This window comes from Glossina fuscipes, unplaced genomic scaffold, assembly GCF_014805625.2.
Source record: "Glossina fuscipes isolate IAEA_lab_2018 unplaced genomic scaffold, Yale_Gfus_2 1, whole genome shotgun sequence".
In the NCBI taxonomy this organism is placed as follows: domain Eukaryota; kingdom Metazoa; phylum Arthropoda; class Insecta; order Diptera; family Glossinidae; genus Glossina; species Glossina fuscipes.
This window is the reverse complement of record NW_023998415.1, coordinates 43,429,080-43,449,366: the sequence shown is the minus strand read 5'-3', so window position 1 is coordinate 43,449,366 and position 20,287 is coordinate 43,429,080. Positions and strand designations below refer to the sequence as shown.

Sequence of the window (20,287 nt, the reverse complement as noted above, 5' to 3'; positions counted from 1 at the left end):
GTTTTTTTTTTTATTTTTTTTATTTTTTTTTTTAAATACAAATCACTTTTTTATAGTCACTTAAACACGTTTGAATTGAACGTGTCTCTGGATATGTGTGCGTTTTTGTTGAGGCAAATTTTTATTTATTTTCATTGAGTTTCTTTTGTGTTCAAGCAAAAGGTTTTTTTTTTATAACTTCAAATTTCATTAACGCATTAATTATATAGTAAGAGGTAAAGTATATAATTTTTTTTTTTTGAATTTCATTATATTCGTTATAACCACCGCGTGAAGAATATTCCATCTATATAACATAACATATAAATATATTTTGTGCAGTTTTATGCATTGCACAAGCGTTACGGGCCCTCGTATTTTTTATTAGCATTTATCTACTTACCTCTAAGGTAATCACAGGTTTTTTCATATAAGAAATGTGTGTATGATATGTGTTTTTTTTTTTTTTCTTTCCCCCCTTTTTCGAATGTTTCGGCCAAAACAGTTTGAATATCTTGTTATCCAATTTTTTTCGATTCCTAACATTTTGAATGAGTGGACAGAAAAGCAGTTGTCTCTAAATCAATTTTTCGAATTTAAAGCCGATCGAGAATATGAGAGTTGTTCACTAAAGTGAGACATTTTCCCTATGGATATAAAAAAGACCTTTGAATCATTCTTAATCTTTTGCTTTTTTAAAAAAAATCGATTGTTTCGTTGGTGTGACAAACATACACAGGCATACAGATAAAAAACACACAATTCTTTAAGTTTGTCCCAGAGAACGCTATCAGTCAGCGTTACTAGAAACATTCAGTTATTATTATTATTATTATTATGGTTATTATTAAAGAACTATTTTACTCACCCATCCTCCGATCTCTCCAGTTTTACGATTCTTATGAATTCCATGACCTTCTTTGCTTCGCAACATGACACTGTGTCTGGCGTTATGAAGTGTTCGTCAAACACTTGGTGTACGCTTCTGCACATGGTCTCGCATACACATAGGTTATGATGGGACGTTTAGTTCGTTCCTTAATAGAATCCGTTTGAGCAAATTGTAACCCGAGACGGTTACACCGACAAAATACTTATTTTCTTATTCATGCGGTAAAATTCACGAAATGAAAAACTTTTACATATGACACATAGATGTGTAATGCTTTAAACGGTCGCGTATTAAAAACCGATTGACATCGATTCGACAAACGAAAACAAAATTTTATGAGAAATTCAGCGTCCTAGAGGCGCCTTTATTGATTGTAAGGCTAGAAGAAGCGTCCTCACATAAGCAATTATGGACGCAACGCATGAAGAAAGCTGCGATAACTTGTAAAAAAAAAAAAAAAAAAAATTAAAAAGAAGAAGATGAAGACGAAGAAGAAAAATGAAAGATACAAAACAAGAATTTGCAATGAATACTCAATCGAATCAATGTACAAGTTATGTACAAACATATGTTTGCGAATAGCAACGAAATTTTTCACTTTCTTTCGATGTTGTTTTACTATTTTACCTATTTCGGAAAACTCGAAATGCTTAAAATTGATATTTGCTGAACTTTTACAAAACAATAGCCGCATTAGGCTTAAATGAAGCTTTCTGAGCTGAAGCTGAAAATCAATTTACTTTGATCAATGCGTAATAATAAGGAAAACAAGTAAGAAATTTACGTGCAACGGAATGAGAATAAAACATCAAAAAAGTGAAATGAAAAAATGAAAATTTAATCATTTGTAATTTTGTGTGGGCATGGCTGATTTTTTGCATGTAAAGAGATGAGTGTTTCGTAAGGTAAATATGAAAAAATTTTTGGCTCTCTAACTTTTATAATCCGTAAATAATGAGAAAAAATTCAGAAATTTTTTGTTAAGAAAACCAAAGTTTTGTTCAGTTTACGCTGGATTACGATTGAAGACTTCTGCTCTGACCAATTTCGCCCACCAATTTCTAATAGCAAGGTGCGTGCAAAAAATTTCCAATATTTCTACAAAATTTGACGTCGATATCTTCTGCTCCGCCTACGGACGGACATGGCTGATCAAGACTATATATAGACTTTATAGGGTCGCTAAAACTTCCTTTTTGAGGGTTGCAAGCATTTTGACTAAATGAGTACACCCCCGGCCATCATCTCCTTCAGTGGTGGGTACAAAAAAAAAAAAATAAAAATAAAAACAACAACAACAACAACAACCATATAAAATAGTTTCGTTTTCCTCTGTTCCACGATCGTAAGCAATGTTTTGCATTGAACGTAATATGAAAATAAATTTAAAAAGAAGAAGAAGAATAAGTGCGTGTTATAAAACAGTTAACTAGATACGAAATAATATCGAGGTTTCGATTGAACAGAACCGCAATTCATTTTAAGTTATCAGTTATTTGAATGTAAGGAAAGCTCGCTATTGTTTTTAATTTTTACATTTTCTCAATTGTGAGAAGAAGTCGTAAAATGTCATAACATAACTATTAGTTTTGTTTATTACATAAGGAAAAAAATATGAATTTTTTTTTTTTTTTTTTTTTTTAAATTAAATGCAGTTATGTTCATTATTAAGTGCAATAAACATTAAACATTTCATCACTTTTATTTTCTTCTTCTTCTTCTTCTTCTTCTTCTTCTTCTCTGTACTTTTATCTTTTTGTATTACGTATTTTATAAGTTTTGTGCGGATGTCAGGCATTATCGTTTTTTCATAATGCTAGAAAACATTATCTGACTCATACAAAACTATCATCGACATTGTACGATGTTCAACGGCCTTCTTTTATGCTTTTTTTCTTTTTTTTTTTTTTATTTACTATCTAATGCAACTATAATTGTTGAACTGTTTTAGCATTTAAATCAAAAATGAATTAAACGAACACAATTCAATCGATTTCGTATTTAATACACTGATGAAAAAGATTTAATTACTTGTTAATCAAGTCGAATGATGAAATTTTTTATTATATATATGTATATATATATATATATATATAAACGTATCTAAACAACATGTTGTTGTCGCGTTCTGAAATTAACGTAGTTTTAAAGCATTTGTCTTTCTATTCTATCTTAAATACTTAGTCGTCCTTTTTGCCGCAATATTCACACTGATACACACACACACATACACACACAGACACAAACATAGTAATATCATAAGTTTTCTTGCAGATATTAAGCAATGTTGCTACGCTAATAAACGTATTGCCCTAGATGATGCTCATAGGGCCTTTACTGCATTAATTAAATTTAAAAAAAATAATAAAAGAAAGAAAAATAGAAAAAAAAAAAATAAAAAAAAACGAAAAGCTATGCTCTTGTGACATCTGTTGGGATAACCTTATGAAGAACTGAACTATCAACCTTTATAATAGGATTAAAAGAACACTCTTCTCAATCGCATACCACGAACCATTAACTAATGCTTTATAATCTTTGTCTAAAGTTGAATTGTTGTTATAGCAGCTTTTACTAAAGCCAGAGCATAACGTAACCACTAATTGGCTGTTGGCTGTTGGCTGATTGTAATGCAATGATGTGCATGCAGATAATTGCGAAATGTCATCTGTGAAATATGTTTAATATAAATTTTTACAAAGTCACATGTATGTGCTCATGTGTTCATAAATATGTATGTATTTATTTACATATATATTTATATATATATATGACTTCATTTGAATATAAAATTGAAAGGTTTTTGATTTTCCTTTTTAATTTTAAGTTTTGTTGTTGTTTTTCTTTTCTTTTTTGTTTTTTTTGTTTTTTTTTCTGTCTCCTTTTCTTTCTTCTATTATTATCCCCTTTTATTTAGAAATGATAAGTTGCAACTACTTGCTCAAAGAAAATCATATGCATATGCATATGTGGAAGTATTTGAACTTATGTAAACTAATATCATATATAGTTTAGAGTTGAGATATAATGGAATGGATGGTGACTTGGTTTTTGTGGTCACATACGTAGTCGTATGAGCAAATCTAAATATGCTTCCATATCTACGTATGCATGCATGCAAGCATGTTTTTTTTTGTTTTTTGTTGGAGAGAAAAACAAAGCTAGTTTTGTGTGAAAATTTTTAAGTTTTTATTTATTTATTTATTTATTATTATTAAGTTTTTTTTTTTTTTTTTTGCGTTAATTCTCATTGACTTGCGGGGGCTGTATTAAAAGAGTTTTTATGAATGTCTCGCTCGTTACTTGATATTGAGTTTTTTTTTTACCTTTGACTTTTTTCCTTTTTTTTTTTCTTTTTTTATATATATATATTGTGCAGTTCATATATGATAATAATGCAAATACATGTCCGTTCGCAAACGTACTTACGTAGATAAAACACAGATAGAAATACACGCAAAAAATAAATACACATTTATGCATAATTTATGAAAATCATGTTGGGTTAAAGTTTGGTTTTTTTGTTTTTTTTTTTTTCTTTTTCATTGCTTTTGTTTCTTCCTTTCTTTCTTTGTTATTGCTTCCATAAAATATCAACAACAACCACAATGGTAACAAATGTCGTTTGTTTTCTTTCTTTCTGCGTTTTTTTTTTTTTTTCTTGTCTTATTTTTCTTGTTCCTTTCCTATTGTTATTATATTATTTTTTTTTTAATTTTTTTTTTTTTTTATTACATGTTACAGTGTTTGTTCGTGAACGTATTACAAGATATGTATTTTGCAATAATCGTTTAAACTTACACATACATACATACACACACAAACATACACAAACATACACGTACAATTACTTACAGATGAGAATTTGTCATTTCAAATTGGCAATAAGAACACAGTGGGCAGTATTAAGTGTAATTAAGTTCAATTTCCTAATAAATACAAAATAATAATGTTATAAAACAAGTAAAACGACTATATAAAAACCAACATTATATACCCTACGGCACCCTACAATTCTTCATGTAACGTGTTTTCAAAAATAAGATCTTATATGTAAAGTCGATCGATCCGAACCGAATTTTTCATCTGTCGTGAATGTTTTCAAAAAAAAAAAAAAAAAAAGTACTCGTTTCCGAAATAAATACGAATGAAAAAGTAAATAAAATCATTTATTTATTCAATTTGAGATAACATTATATAAAAAATTAATTTGCATGCAATACAAGAAACAGGGCACTCAGAGGCATCAAAAGCCATCGGCGCGCCCAAAGTAACATTTTCATACTTTTTTTTTATACCCATATTGGTTAATAACATAAATACATTTTGCCAAATACATGCATGCTTTGCATGTATGTGGAAACGTGTAGTTTATTAGAATTATCTTAAGTTTAGGATCTTGCAGTCATACGAAATATATATATAAATAAATTAAGTAAATTATTTTTTGCTTGGCGATCGAAGAAGACGTGTAACCGGTTCGCGTCCAAAGTGAACATAACTTTTTGAGAGCAATGCCCTACAGTCATTTGATAGGTGAGGTACAGTTGACGTCGACCTTGCCGTTCGCTACTCTTAACTAATACATGACTATAAGGATAAGGTTGGTTCATGTCCTTTACTTACGGCTCATGACTCAGATGTCAAATTTTTGAATATTTACATCTTTTGGATAGATAGATCGTTTTCTTCTCTCTTCGTCTTAATTGAATATTAAATGCAAGCAATTGCATAACTTTTCGTGTCCCTTTTACCCAAATAGTCTATATATTCTTTCTTGAGTTCATGACTGTGCTATCGAAAGTAACATAATATTGTGTTTCTCAAACGATTTCTCAAACGGTCGTTTGATCAAGTTTATCCTCTCTCTCTCTCTCTCTCTCTGCTGGAGAGTGTTTTTCTGTAAACAATTAAACAATGTTTCGGAGAAATTGATGACGTCATTTGTTTAAATGCAGTTACAATTAAACAGTCTTAACTTATCAAATGGCTTGGTATGGAAAAATTTTTCACGTCCGCTGCTACATAACGAATGCCAAATATCGACTAACAAAGCTAATATTGATTAAAATGGCATAACGAAAATGAATAAAAATAAAAGCATATAAGTATATATATATATATATATATAAATAATATACATATAGATAAGCACTTCTTTTGTACAGGTTGATAGTGTAGTGTTCATTTAATGCTCGATATTTGAACGCACACTGTCGTTCAATGCGAATTTATTTGTGCGAAAAGGTGTTTAAAAAACCAATAACATTAATGAGGATGTTTGCACATTGAAAACAGTGCACACATCTCGCTTCTTCTTCTTCTGTCTTCACAATTTTTTAAACCATTTATATTTTTATGAACAAATCTTAAGCAGACTCGAAAGTGCTTGGGAGGCTTATTGTCGGCGATTCAACTAAAGCTGCTACACATTCCATCGACGCATTTGGCCTTGCCCTATAATACTCTCCGCCTCTTTTATGCATGCCCTCTTTCTCATGTATATTTCTCTACTAGCAACTGGAATCTGTCTTCATCATAACCTAAGAAGTTGAGAGATGCTGCCTGTGAATCACTACTATTTTTATTAACTATCTACAGAGAGCGAGAGAGAGAGAGAGAGAGAGAGAAATGTGTGAGTCCTGACCATGATGACTGTGGCTTTCATCATTCCTACAGCGAATAATTAAAAAAGTAGTAATAAGTCTCAACGTTCCCCAGAGTGGGTTTATTGGGCCATACACAATAAAAATAGTTGTGATTTCTCCAGTGCAGTTCAGGCCTCTAGTTTTTAGGGATTGCCTGGAGGGCGCCCGTTACGCTAAATTAACCCGTGCACCATTGGGTGCTGTGAGGTAAAGCTTATAACCAGTACTCACGGAAGATCTGCACTTATGGTATATTCCGGTATTGTTGACTTTATTAGTGTACTTAGCTGCGTTAGAGTTTCGTTAGACTTGAGACATCTCTTACTACACATACACCATACATCGTGAGCGAACAACATATATGCGCCCTAGCTATGCGTCTTTCTCGTCAATGTAAATATTTTTACTAACAGCAATATATTCCACGTGATAATTTACATTGCTATTTGAAGACTAAAGGGAACATTTCGACGTGGAGATGTGTTCACAGTGCTAATCACACGTCTAATCACAGTTCCAGTGATTATTAGATAAAAAAAAAAAAAAAGAAAAAAAAATGTCAAGTAAGTCAATCAATACTTCTCGAAGTGAGTTATTATCAATGCACTTCGAAATTTAGAATAGATCGACGTGAAGAAGGTGAATAAATGAATTACAATTTGGAATCGTAGCCGGAAAAAGTCCGATTGTCACTTCTTTCGATCTCAGTGCAAATATTCGAACAAGAGCGGCTCATCGATATCATTAAACCGGAATGTTTTGATTAGCGAGAGGATACTTGTTGTTATTGTCAGAAAAATTTGAAAATGTCTGTAATACTTTCCTTTTAAAATTTTGAGGAATTATAAATGCCCGTAAAGGTGAACGAACGGGGTGCGATTATTTAGAAATTTAATGACATATTCGTGAATTATAAAATGATCAAGAAATGACCCACAGGAACTTAAGATAACTGATGTAAGAAGTAATTGTGTTTTCATTGGATTTTTGAAATTTTCGTACCACTGTAATTTGTAACCTGCACACCGCATGTATCAACACTATTGGTGGATATATAGTTGCTTGGGAATTATTCAATTAACAACTTTCGTGGTTAGTTTAAGTCACATTAAGTCTCCGTGTAAGTGTAATGCAATAAACCGAAAGATTATGTGATATAGCACCCTCAATAAACACTTTCTAATCCAGGTACAAACACATACGCATATTCCCCTATTCAAAAATATACACACATGTACGCACATTAATATATATATATATATACACACACACACAGAGAGAGAGAGAGTGAGAGAGAGAGTGAGTGAGTGCCAGTGAACGATAGATGGGTAGGTGGCGGGAGACATAGAGGCGTACATACATATATGCATATATAAATGCATACATGCAGAGCGTTTAAATATATCAGCTTACCAACTGCATATACCTACTAAATATAGTTTCTAGATTTTCCCATTCATAGTTAGTATGGTTAGCTTTTCTTTAACTTAAAGTTGAGGGTTAACATTTGTATAGTACGTTGCATATGTTTTCATATATGTATATATATACATATAAATACGAATATGTACATACATGCGCATTTATGTGCAGATATATATAGATATATATAGATATACATATTACAGATGATAATGATATTCCTTTGGTTGCTTGGTTAACTAACTAACTAACTAACAAGCAAACTGAGCAATAAGAATGACTATGACTACTAAGTTAAGTGTTCGGTTGCTTGAATGACATTCGTATATGTGCATACATATATCTGTATATATATTTACATATATATATATATATATATATATATATATATATATATATATGCTCGTATATGGGCAAAACGCGTAAGTTTACTTTGCGCTGTGATGTCAATATCGCTTTACATTACCACATTAGCAATATAACGACAATGTGCAGACAATAACAATAACAACAAAACTAAGTACAGCAACAACAGCAAGTAACAGTAACCCCACACAATTCATTTTGAGAGTTCAGTTTTGCGGCGGCAGTTTATGTTTCAAATCGTTACAATTATTTTTGTTTTTTTTGTTTTTTTTTTTTCCTTTTTTTTCTACATTTCTGTTTCTGTTTCAGTTTCAGTTTCTTTGCTTTGTTTTGAAGTTTCTTTGGCAGAAAAAAAAAAAAAAAAAAAAAAAAAAAGTAATAGTGACGGTAACAGCTTGGCTGTTTGTTGTATTGTTTGTTGTTGGTATAGTTATTGTAGTCAATGTTGTATTACTCAAGTTTCCCCTAAAGTCGTCGGTTGTATCGTTGCTGCGGTGATATAGTTGCTCGATTGCAACGTATGCAATTTCTTGCCACATCTCGTCGCCTGGTTGTGTTGAGTTGAACTGTTCGCGGATCTTTGTATGGTTCACTGTGCTTATTCTTCTCCTTCATCCCCGTCTTCGTCATTTGTTATATTTAAACTTTAGCAAAATAACTACATCTACAACTACTCGCCCTCACTACTCATTTTGTCACAAATTTTAAACGATTCCAAAAAAAAAAAAAAAAAAAGAAAACAGAAAAACGACAAAATAAAAAAATTACATAAAAAAATTTCAATTGAAATGAAATTCAGATCATGTTTCAACAGCAATTCAATCCAATTTTTTTTCTCACTTGCAATTTGTATTTAATGCACACAGGCACACGCATACTTATTTATATGTATATATGTGCGGGTGTGTATGTATGTTTGTGTATATATAAGTATGTATGTATATATATACATACACGGGCACGTATACACCATTAGTACATTGTGTAGCATTGTTTCCGAAAAAAGAGATACTACTCTACTCTCAATGTGCATAAAACCATTCAAGGACTATTTCTTGTTTTGTATGAGTGAGTTTTGCATACACATTTAATTCAATTGCATTACAAGAGAATTGATGAATGTGTGCGTGCATTTGTTTTTCTTCTTCGTTTCTTTTTGTTTTCTTCCACTACTTTATAGGTTTTTCATCATCTTTTTCGACAACAAAACATGACAAAAAAAAAAAAAAAAAAACAAGAAAACAAAAAAACGACAACAATTCAAACTTGGTTATCTATTGTTTTTAAGGTTCTATTTATTTTCATGTGATCGACGCGTTACGTTTCTAGACAATTATTACAACCTTGTGTCAGTTTTCTCTTACTGGCATTCTATGAAGCATTTCGATGATAGCGTGAAAGGAAATTAACTTGAGAAGAATGCTCTGAGGTAGCAAGACAACAAAAAAGAAAACAAAATAGAAAACAATTTTAATTGAACTCCATTTTTTGTTTTTGCTTAGTCGTTTGCTTGATAAGGCGCTTAACGTGACTAACTGTACGGATTTTGACATCAGCACAAGACATTTTGCTCTAGTAAACTATGTTTTATAAAACCCTTTGGCATACATCTATTTGAATCGATTTTAAAATCCATTTTCCATCCGCATAAGCATCATAATACTTAAAGAATATCTTTAAAGGCTCGCATTATCGTAAAAGAAAAGTCCTTATTAAGTCATTATTATTGGATCAATTGGATTTAATCTTTCATGCAACGGTGGTCCCAAAATATGAAAAAGTAACTTAAACGCATCTCTCTCCCTCTCTCTCTCTCTCTCTCTTTCTATCTCTCTCTCTCTCTCTCTCTCTTTCTATCTCTCTCTCTCTCTCTCTTTCTATCTCTCTTCATCTCTCTTTCTTTCTTTCTTTCTTTCTTTCTTTCTTTCTTCCTTAGTACCTTTCTCGTTTAATATTTGTTGCATGTCCTTCTAATATTGTATCTCATACTAGCAGCTGATTAGAGTTGCAAGCAGGCCAGTCGATAATCTATCTCATATATAAATATGAATTTCAATTTTTGAATAATCAATATTCTATAGATTTCTGAATTTGTCATATTTGACGTAACATAAGATCATTAAGTAATAATTGATCATTGGGAAGATAGTCTGATTGTCGCCGTACTATCAACTACAAAGTTTGCCAACTAAGACAAGGTACGGCGCGAACCTTACTATATTTTGAAAAAGGCTCTATCTTCTTACATTACCTTTTTTTTAATTCACAACGGAGTCTTTACAACACACTGAGCTCCGCATAATTTTTACGAAATTGGACACAATAAGCGATTTAACTGTGTACGTCTGTCAGTTGATATGAGGATATCATAATTTCGATCTTGAAATATTATTAATGTAAAGTGAATGAATTGAATTAAGACTGAAAAAATTTTGAAAAATAACGAATGATCACTAAATTGCATTAACCATTACATCGTATTTCCTATTAAGCTCTCTTACATAGGCTATTAATTCAGAATCTTTTTTCTGTATTCCGTAAGTATATTGAAAAAAGTCATTGCGATCAGTCCGCTGAAATTATAAGTAAGTAGATAAGAAGTAGATGAACCGACGGACGGACCAACATAGCTAAATCAATTTCTAGTCTTACCGTGATCAAAATAAATAAATATGCTTTAGCGCATCTTTCTCTAAATCTAAATAAAACTAAATCTAATAAATCTAAAATAATTCCATTCTAACGTGCTATGTATTAAATTCTATATCGTATATATTACAAATGAAGCTTTTTAATTTCTATACATTATGTAGCGATATAATTCAGCATGTTTTCGTTCAAGCATATTGTATGATAGCTCGTTGCATGCTTACTTCCTAATATTTTTAATGTAACATATTAAGCTTTTCTTCAATTCACAGCAAATACTTTTTTTATATGCATTAATAGAGATAGTGCGCTACATTTAATGCAATGTTTGCAACATGAAGAAATATTTGTTGAACATCTTCGAATCGGGTCCATTTGTTGTTGTTGTCCATTGATATTAAATTTACAACTTGAAAGATTTATCCAAAAGATATTTTTATCTGAAATGAATTGAAAAAATCAGCTGAATCGAAACAAGTGTTTACTCCGCCCCGAGTAATTATGATGTAATAAATATAAAGCGAATGAGCAATTGTTAGGTAGGTGATTTTATAATAAATTTCATGAGAAGTATATAGTCCGATGTAACGAGGTAAGTGGTTGAAATTATTGGATATCAGCAGATGGGCAATTTTTTTTCATCAACGGGCCAATTGCAACATTTTTATGAAATGCTCGCATTTTGCATCAATTTTCCTTCTTTTCACGTCACTCATTTCATGGCCCATTTCGCGTTTGATGGCTGCACAGCTGAGCCGCTAGTGAAAGCAGATACAATGCATTTGTTGCAAATTGAATTGAAATTGCAACCGGCAGGTGGTCATGCCTACTTTTAACCATTTTTCATAGTACTCCTGGTTCTCTCTCTCTCTCTCTCTCTGCCTTTTTTTTCGTCACTTTTTGCTGCTAGCGTGTGTGACAAGTTAACAGTACGAAAAGATAACATAAATTAGCCCTAAATGTAGGACCAAAACGGAAATTGTCACTTTGATTCTCAAATGTACTTGATCAAAGGTTAATTAATGCTTAAATCCAAGTCATTAATTACATTTTAAACGATTGCCAAAGATAATCATAGCCGTTCATATGATAATTCACTTAAATCACACAAGATAGTGAACAAGCATGTTTTTGCCCATTTCAACTATGCATTTCGTTACTTTTTCATTTCAAATATGAAACTGTTACGCTATCGTGACTTCTTACTGACAATAGATTCAATTCTACTTATTTTAAACTCGATAGTTAAACTCCTTTTGACCATGAATACAAAAAAAAAAAAAAAAAAATAAATAAATAAATAAATAAATAAACTAATAGCGCTTAACTCGATAAGATTTTTACTTTTTCAAAACCACACTTTTATAATCGTGATGATGTAAAAATCTTTTATTTGTTGAATATATATAACATATATATATATATAAATATAAATATATATATATATATAAATGAATATATATATATATATAAATGAATATATCTAAAAATAAGCGCATATATATATTATGAATAAAATCTTTATTAGCATGGCAGTTGAAATATAGTTCTGCAAAAAAAAGCAAAAGATATGAATTCAAAGACAAAAAAGCAACAAAAAACGAAAAAAAAAAAAAAACAAATGTAAATCAAAACAAATGTTGATTTGCTCTAAAAGATCTCAGAAATCTGGTTTGTTACACTTGGCTGCTCAAGTACAACTTTATACAGAAAATAAAAAACGAAAACAAAAAAAAAAAAAAACAAAAAAACACAACAACAATTTTTTGCATATTTAATACAATTTTTGTTGACTTATTTGTGTTTGTTGGCTAACTTAACGCTTTAACTTAATAATGCATTGTTTATGGTAAGACGTAATGAGATGTTAGTTAAATGCCCTAAGTAAGTAATAGAAGAAAAAAACAAAATAAAAAAGAAAAAAGAATTCTAACAATGTATGTTGTTATGATGAATAATTTGTTTGGATATTACAAGAGCAAAATTATAACAACAACAATAATATTAACAATACCATAATAATATATTTATATGTATATGCATAAATTTATGTATGTATGTATGTATGTATATGTATGTGTGCGTGTATGTATGCATGTGTGTGATATAAATGTAAAATAATTCGCTCTCAAAACTTGTTTACAGTTGCCGGTCAAGTTAAATGTGAAACCGTTTTTATGTTTGAATTCATACGCACCACAGACACCAGTTTATGTGTAACTTGTACAAGAGCCTTTCTTTAACTATGCATATGTATATATGCACACATATATGTGAATACGGTTATCCATTTATATAGAGCTAAGAATGTTACGCCATATGCATATGTATATAATATTTATAAGACAAAAATAAAAAATAAAAAGATGAAGAAGAAGAAGAAGAAGAAGAAGAAGAAGCAGAAGAAAATAAAGATATATTACGAGAGAATATGTGCGCGTATGTGTATGTGACTGATATCACAAGATGAGGTTATTTACACCGAGACGTGCCACAAATATCAATGACATCTGAATCCGCACTTTAAGTGGAAAAAAACTATAATTTTGAATACGATGTTTTTGTTGTATTTGTATTGCTTCCATTGTTTATTTATTTTATTTCTTTTGTGCAAAAAAAAAAAAACTCACTGACAACGCAAACACTTGTTTTTTTTTTTCGAAATTTTCAGGTTTCAGGTCAGTCTGTCTGTCGGTCTGTTTGTCTGTCTGTCTCTCGAACGGTGTCAGGATTAAATTATTTTCTTGTTGTTTTTTCACAATGCTCGCAATGCATTTGCATGTATACGTGTTTTTGTGTGTGTGTGTGTGTGCCTGTGTGCTTGCAGTGGAAACCTCAAAAGATTTCTAATTAAGAATTTTTTTTTTTTGTTTTTGTTTTTTTTTTATCGATTTGTTTTCAGTTTTTCTCCTTCCTTTGGTTTCTACTTTTTTCTTGTTTTGCTGTCCTCTTCCTTTACGTTTTAACCAGATATTTTGTGTAATTATCTATGACTGTATGGATTTTACAAACACAAACACACACACACACACACACCTTTTTACATAACTATATATATATTTAGTACATACATACACTCTAGAAAATTAGTTTTTAATCCCATCAAATGAGTGAAGCAAAATAGTTTATTAAAAAAAATAAAAAAAAAAAAAAAAACAAATAAAAGTAGTGAATAAAACGAGAAAAACTAGTGCTTACATTAATAATAAAGTCATTGCCCCGAAAAAGAATCGGGATTCATTCAAGTCCTTTAGAGAAATCGCGAATGAAATTAATATCGAATTTTCTCCGTTCATCTTGTCTCGATTATTAAAAGGACGCTTAAATGGAATCCAACTTTTTAACGCATAAGCTGAGAAGCACTTTTTCTCTCTCTGAATTGCGAACCTTCAAATGTTTCTCAAAATTCCACAATAATCCCACAATAATCGATGGAAAACATTCTCATACCGCAAAGGATTTTAAGGAATTAGATGAGACAATTGAAGAAGACAATTGAAAGATGAAGGGCGCAATTGAAATTCCTAATGTATATATTTCTTCCCAAATATTGATTTTGTAAGAAGATATTAAAATTGGGAAATGGAGACAGCACCAAGCGTACATAGTATTGCACGTCAAGATTGCGCAAAATAGTTATGAAACGCAAGTTCGATAGCCTCCATCAGCCAGGACATATTAGCAGTCAAGTGTTAATAGGCAATTTGGGATGCAAGATTTAGTATCGGGCGATAAATAACGATGAAGAATTACATAATTTTATGCTATTTTTGCGTCGAAATTATTTTCGTACTTTCAAGATCGCTTGAATTATATAGATTTTCTTTCGTTTTCTTCGTTAAAGTCATCAATTTTGACATGTATTGAATATCGATTAAATTAGTTTTTAAAGTGAAAGTAAATTTGTATTGTATTTGATTATAAATTTCGTAATAAATAATTGTTTTCATTTTTAAGGGGAAATTATGCGCTATCTTTGTCGACTTATATATATGTATGCATAGTATGCATTTGAAGATATCAAAGTTGCATACATAAGCGTTATGTAAATAATTCATGTATATATATGTATATATATATATATATGTATGTATGTATATGCATGATGCAAATGCATATAGATGTATATGGGCTTTAATTGCCAACTCATACAAAGAGATAATATGTTCGCCGTAAGTGCATTCTTTCCCTATCTAAAGCTCTACTCTCAACGTCTATGAAGTCAATTATCAACGTTTCCCTGGATTTGCATAGAAACGACTGTATAAATATGTTGCTAACCTTTTTATGTGAGTTTAAGCGAACATACCAACCAACAACAGTCTTATAAACACAAACGTATACGTATTTCTCTCTAATTACAAGCAAAACTAAAACTAGAAGATAAAGATACGATAGATTTTTCATTGCCCTTGTAACGCTTATAAGAGTGTATTATAGTTTCTTTTTTTTTTTTTTTTTAAGACATATAAGTTATTCACATATTCCTAAAATTGTTAAAAGTGAACTATTGCTATAAAGTGCAAAGTAATCAAAAGTTTAAAATCGCTTCAAAGTCGTATGATCAAGATAGAAGACCATCTATATAAAGCAGATATTTAAAGATTAATTGAGTTCTTTGCTAATAAGTAAAGCTATTGATCAACATTTTCAATTAGTGTCATATCGGTTTCAAAAAATCACTGTAAATATTGTATGCAGCTTTTGTGAATGGATTTAGATGATCTGCATATGTTATCTTATTTATCTGAAAATAGATATTTATTCTTACTTGTCAACTTGCTTAGCTTTATATGCCGAAGTTTTAATGCTTTGCTTTGCACTTGCGGCATTAGCATGACAGGGGGATAGCCGGACGAACGGACGGACAGGCGGTTTCAAACGTACTGAGAACAAATACTTAAAGGAAAGGTGTACACTTTAAAGGATCAATGTACTTTATAGGTATCGTGCTATATTTTGCACACAGTATGAACGGATATGTCATATTCAGGCAGAGCTCTTCATTGAAGAGTTAGTTAGACTTGCTAAACTTCATTGCGCAGACCATTTAAGTTTGAAGCAGAAAGGCGAAAGAGTGCAATAAGCCGAAAGCTATGCAAATAATTTCCATTTCCCGATATATTATAGTGAAGTTTATTAAAATTGTTTATATCGTTAACGAGAGCAAGTCTCACATTATTTAAAACAAATATTTCCACAAAAAAATAACAAGATGTTCTTGCTAACGAAAAGCACGAACGGGATTGTGGTACAGACGAAGGCAAATTGCAAAGAAATTTCGATTGTTTTTCCATTGAGAGAAAGGAAAGAACATTTGCTTTGATTTCTTCAATATAATCAGAGCGAACAGTGCACGCGTCTAAGACGGTCTATTGCAATTTGATAAAGGAAATGAAAATATTATATGGATATAGATAGCAAGGCATAGCATGAGAGAGAAATAAGAGGTGGATATGAAAGATCATACGATAATCGAGTTAATTTTCTTTTTTTATTTTTGATCATAAGCTTAGAAATGAGCTTAGCATCGTAAAAGAGGTAAAGAAAATGTATTCAACTTTTGCTTATGGCAAGATTGAAATAAGTCTTATTTACATTTTTGTTCTTTTATTTCCTTTCCTTTTCTTTTTTTTTTTTTTTTTCTTATCCTCAGGTAACCGTTTACAAATCTGCTAATTTAACGGCTGTTTCATGTTAAATCTTTACTCCATCTCCTGCCTATGTATATATAATAAAAAAAATATCAATCAGTAACAGGAATATATTTAATATTATAATCATATTGCCAAAGACGATAAGAGATAGTCGTAATAGAGAAAAGCGTTATATACAAGTATTTCCGCCCCCCCAAATCAAATGATTTAGTACTCATACGTTTTAAGTCTTAAAAGATTCGTTTCAAACCGAACATAATATTCTCTTTCTTCTGCAGCTTGTCAGTAACGATGTTGACGGCAATTATTATGCTGTTGATGATACACTTTTGTTGCTTTTTGTTTTTTCCTTCAATGTTTTTCCCATTGAATGTATTTAATTTGGTTGCTTGTATAATGGTATTTTTTTTGTTTTTTGTTTTTTATTTTTTCTTTTTTTTTTTGGCTTTTTTTAAATGTCAGCGATGATAACTCTCCCCCAACCGAAAAAACATTAATTTCAATTGTCTCCTCATAAACTATGTCGCCAAAAAAAAAAAAAAAAAAAAGAAAAAAAGAAGAAAACAAAGTAAAGACAACGCTGATGTGAGGAGATATTAATTAAAGCAAAGTAAATAAAGTGTTAAAAATGGGAAAATAAGATAAGTGATTAAAATTTTTTCATCATCCACATAAGGCAAAGAAGGTCAATCAACTTTTTACATTGATGTTGAAATAAATTTTCAAATGGCAATTATTCTTCTAACGAGAGTATTGCGTTTACAATGCTATTCCATCTTTAATTACATAACGTCACGGTTGTACGAGGTAAAATCAAAACTGCTATACAAAATCATTTCTTCAATTCAATCTCGCATTAACTAACGACATTGATACATTTATATCATCTTTTTAAACGAAACATGCATTCTTTGTAGTTAAAATACATATATATATATATATAATTTTTTTTTTTTTTTGGTTTTATTTACTACCGCCCATTAGAAAATTAAGTACATTGTATCATGACAATTGATAATAAATTAACAAAAAAAAAAAAAAAAAAAAAAAAAAAAAAAAAAAATCTTATTTTGAATAAAAAAAATATTCCGGATGACAATTGGAATCCATTGACCGCTTAAGTCTAAATACTACTAGCATCATACCGCCAGATTCCATTCATTCGTGTGCGGCTTTAATGATTATGAAAATTAAAAACGAATCTTAGTCGCAATTATAATAATTAGCTTATTTCTATGTATATATAAATAGAGTACATTACTATTACAGAGATTAAGTTCAATATATATCTATCGCATCAAGACTAATGCACGTTACAGACTATTTAAATAAATAAATTAATTTGAATTAAATTGATATCAATTACTTTATGTGGACATATATATATATATATATATAAACACTTGCATCTAAACATAAAAAGCTTCATGATAACAGTTTATTGCGGTCCATAATTTAAAATGAAAGTATAAAGCACCACCACCCGGTAATCGTGACAGTGAACATTAAAATAAATCGATGAAACATAATCACACACACAAAGAAAACAAGTTGAAACAATACAAACGACATGTGTACGAATATTAAATACCATACATCATTTTTACGTTTACCTTTCCGTTCTGAATTTTCTTCCTTCCTGACAACCCTTACCATACCGTGATAGGGAAATTAAATATTTTGTATTAATTATTATCATAAAATACTAACAATTATTTCTTTTTGCCGATATAAAGATGATATTTCTCTTATGGAAATACTTTTCGAGCAAAGATCTTTAGATGGATATTTGTCGTAAGAATGATCCGAATCAATATTATTTTCAATTTATCATATTTTAGGAAAATATTTCAAAAATTGCGTTCATAAACTGAGCAAACAAATTTAAAGCCAAGTCCATTTCAAATCCTTTTGTATGTTAAAAACTTTAGCTTAAACCGCATACATAAACTATGCCACAAGCGATATTGAGTGTAAATGTAACACCAAGTAAATAAGGCATGTTCGTTAAGAAGAGTAAAAAAAGAAGAAAAAAAAAAAAGGAAAAAAAAAAAAATTAATAAAATATGAATGAAATATATTTTTACAGGAAAAAAATTATTACGTAGTGTTCATATTGCAATTAAATACCTTTGCACATGCATGTGTGTATATAGGTGTAAAAATGCTTGTGTGGGAATTTATTTTTTTTTTTGCGCATATCTTTACAACTGATAAGAAAAATTTTATTGACCATTCAGCGAACCGTGGATACCCATCGAACAATCATTGAATTCTTTTCTCTCATTCTCTCTATCTCTATCTCTCTCTCTCTCTCTATCTATCTCTCTCTTTCTCTCTCTCTCTCTCTCCCTTTCGTCGGTTACCATATTATTATATTATATTAAGTATACCAAACCCGAACAGCAGGACGTATAAGTGCCTTATTATTTAAATGAAATCACAAAGATTCCTCTACTTTTACTACTTAATCTTAAACAGACGAACACTTGATGGTATTTTTTCCTTATTTTTGCATCCATCATAAATAGCTTTTCCAAATAATAATTTAAGAGAAAAAAATTGAGTATACATGCGTGTTAGATTAGTGCAAATACGGGAAAATTTCAACTCAACAAATCAATATAGAATGAAATCCAAGGCCTGGCCATTACTCACAATGCAAAGCGTCTTCTTTATAAACTGCTAATTACGTCCTCTATATATTGCCTTTGTTCTTTCTGCATACGTACAGTGCATATATATATATATATATATTTAAATATCTTTGTAGCATCACGTCAGTTGTGAAGTGAACTGCAGAGAACAAACAGAGTTCATCTGTTCTTGATTAGACTGAGATAGTAAGCCGGGTTACTTACGTTTCATTTGTTCGCTGCTCTTCTGCCCTTGAAAGACTTAAATGAATGAATTCATGAATGAAATTTTTGAAGGCTGCACATATGCTCATACCCAATGATACAATCAATACCAGTTACGAGAGTTGCACAAAATTGTAATTGTAGGTAAATAGACCAGCTGTGGATAGTTAGTTGTTAACAAAAAAAATTTTATATTTTCAAATTTTTAATCTGTCATATTGTAGTTGGCTTAGAGACCTGAGAACACATTCACTAATGGGCCGATGCGAAACGTCTTTTAATTTGCTCAATATTTTATTTCATTTCAAAATTTATTCATAATACAAGTAAGTATTTAATAGAACGCAAATGAACAGATCGCTATGATTAAATAGACTTGAAATTGCTGCGCTACTAAAATGTGCCAGTTTGTTGCTTTTGCTTTTTTATAAAGTACCTGATACCTCTTTTATTGTTGCGATAAAAATGCAAATAATAAATTAGTATACTTCCCAGTCAATCGTGGTTAGTATGAAAATAATGAAATGAAAATGGAACCGCAAATTAAAAAAGCTTGATGAAAACGAAGGTAAAAAAAATTAAAGTGAAACCAGTATAAAGTTAATGCTTAAAATATAAATTTATTATGAATACATATTTAAGGTCGACCGCAGTAGCGTAACTCAATTTTATCATTTTATTTATCAATATATGAATAGAAGAACTTTAAAATGTGAGTTCGAAATTTTCTAAAATTCAATTTGCTAACGAATCATCGATCGAAAATTGCAAAAAAGTTGAGCTATCGAAAACAATTTGATTAAATATATATAT

The 20,287-nt window shown here is 30.3% G+C and overlaps 1 protein-coding gene across 7 annotated transcripts in view; it reads left to right on the top strand.

Annotated features, from left to right (window-relative positions):
• LOC119631675 overlaps positions 1–20,287 on the top strand; it is a 174,575-nt gene that overhangs the window by 13,222 nt on the left and 141,066 nt on the right. Inside the window, exon 1 of one of the 7 annotated variants that reach the window (XM_038024091.1) lies at positions 17,207–17,420. The exons of the other annotated variants lie outside the window; for them this stretch is intronic. The gene's annotated coding sequence lies outside the window, so the exon portion shown is untranslated. Of the gene's footprint in view, positions 1–17,206; positions 17,421–20,287 lie in introns of those variants that run through there. 7 annotated transcript variants of the gene reach the window in all.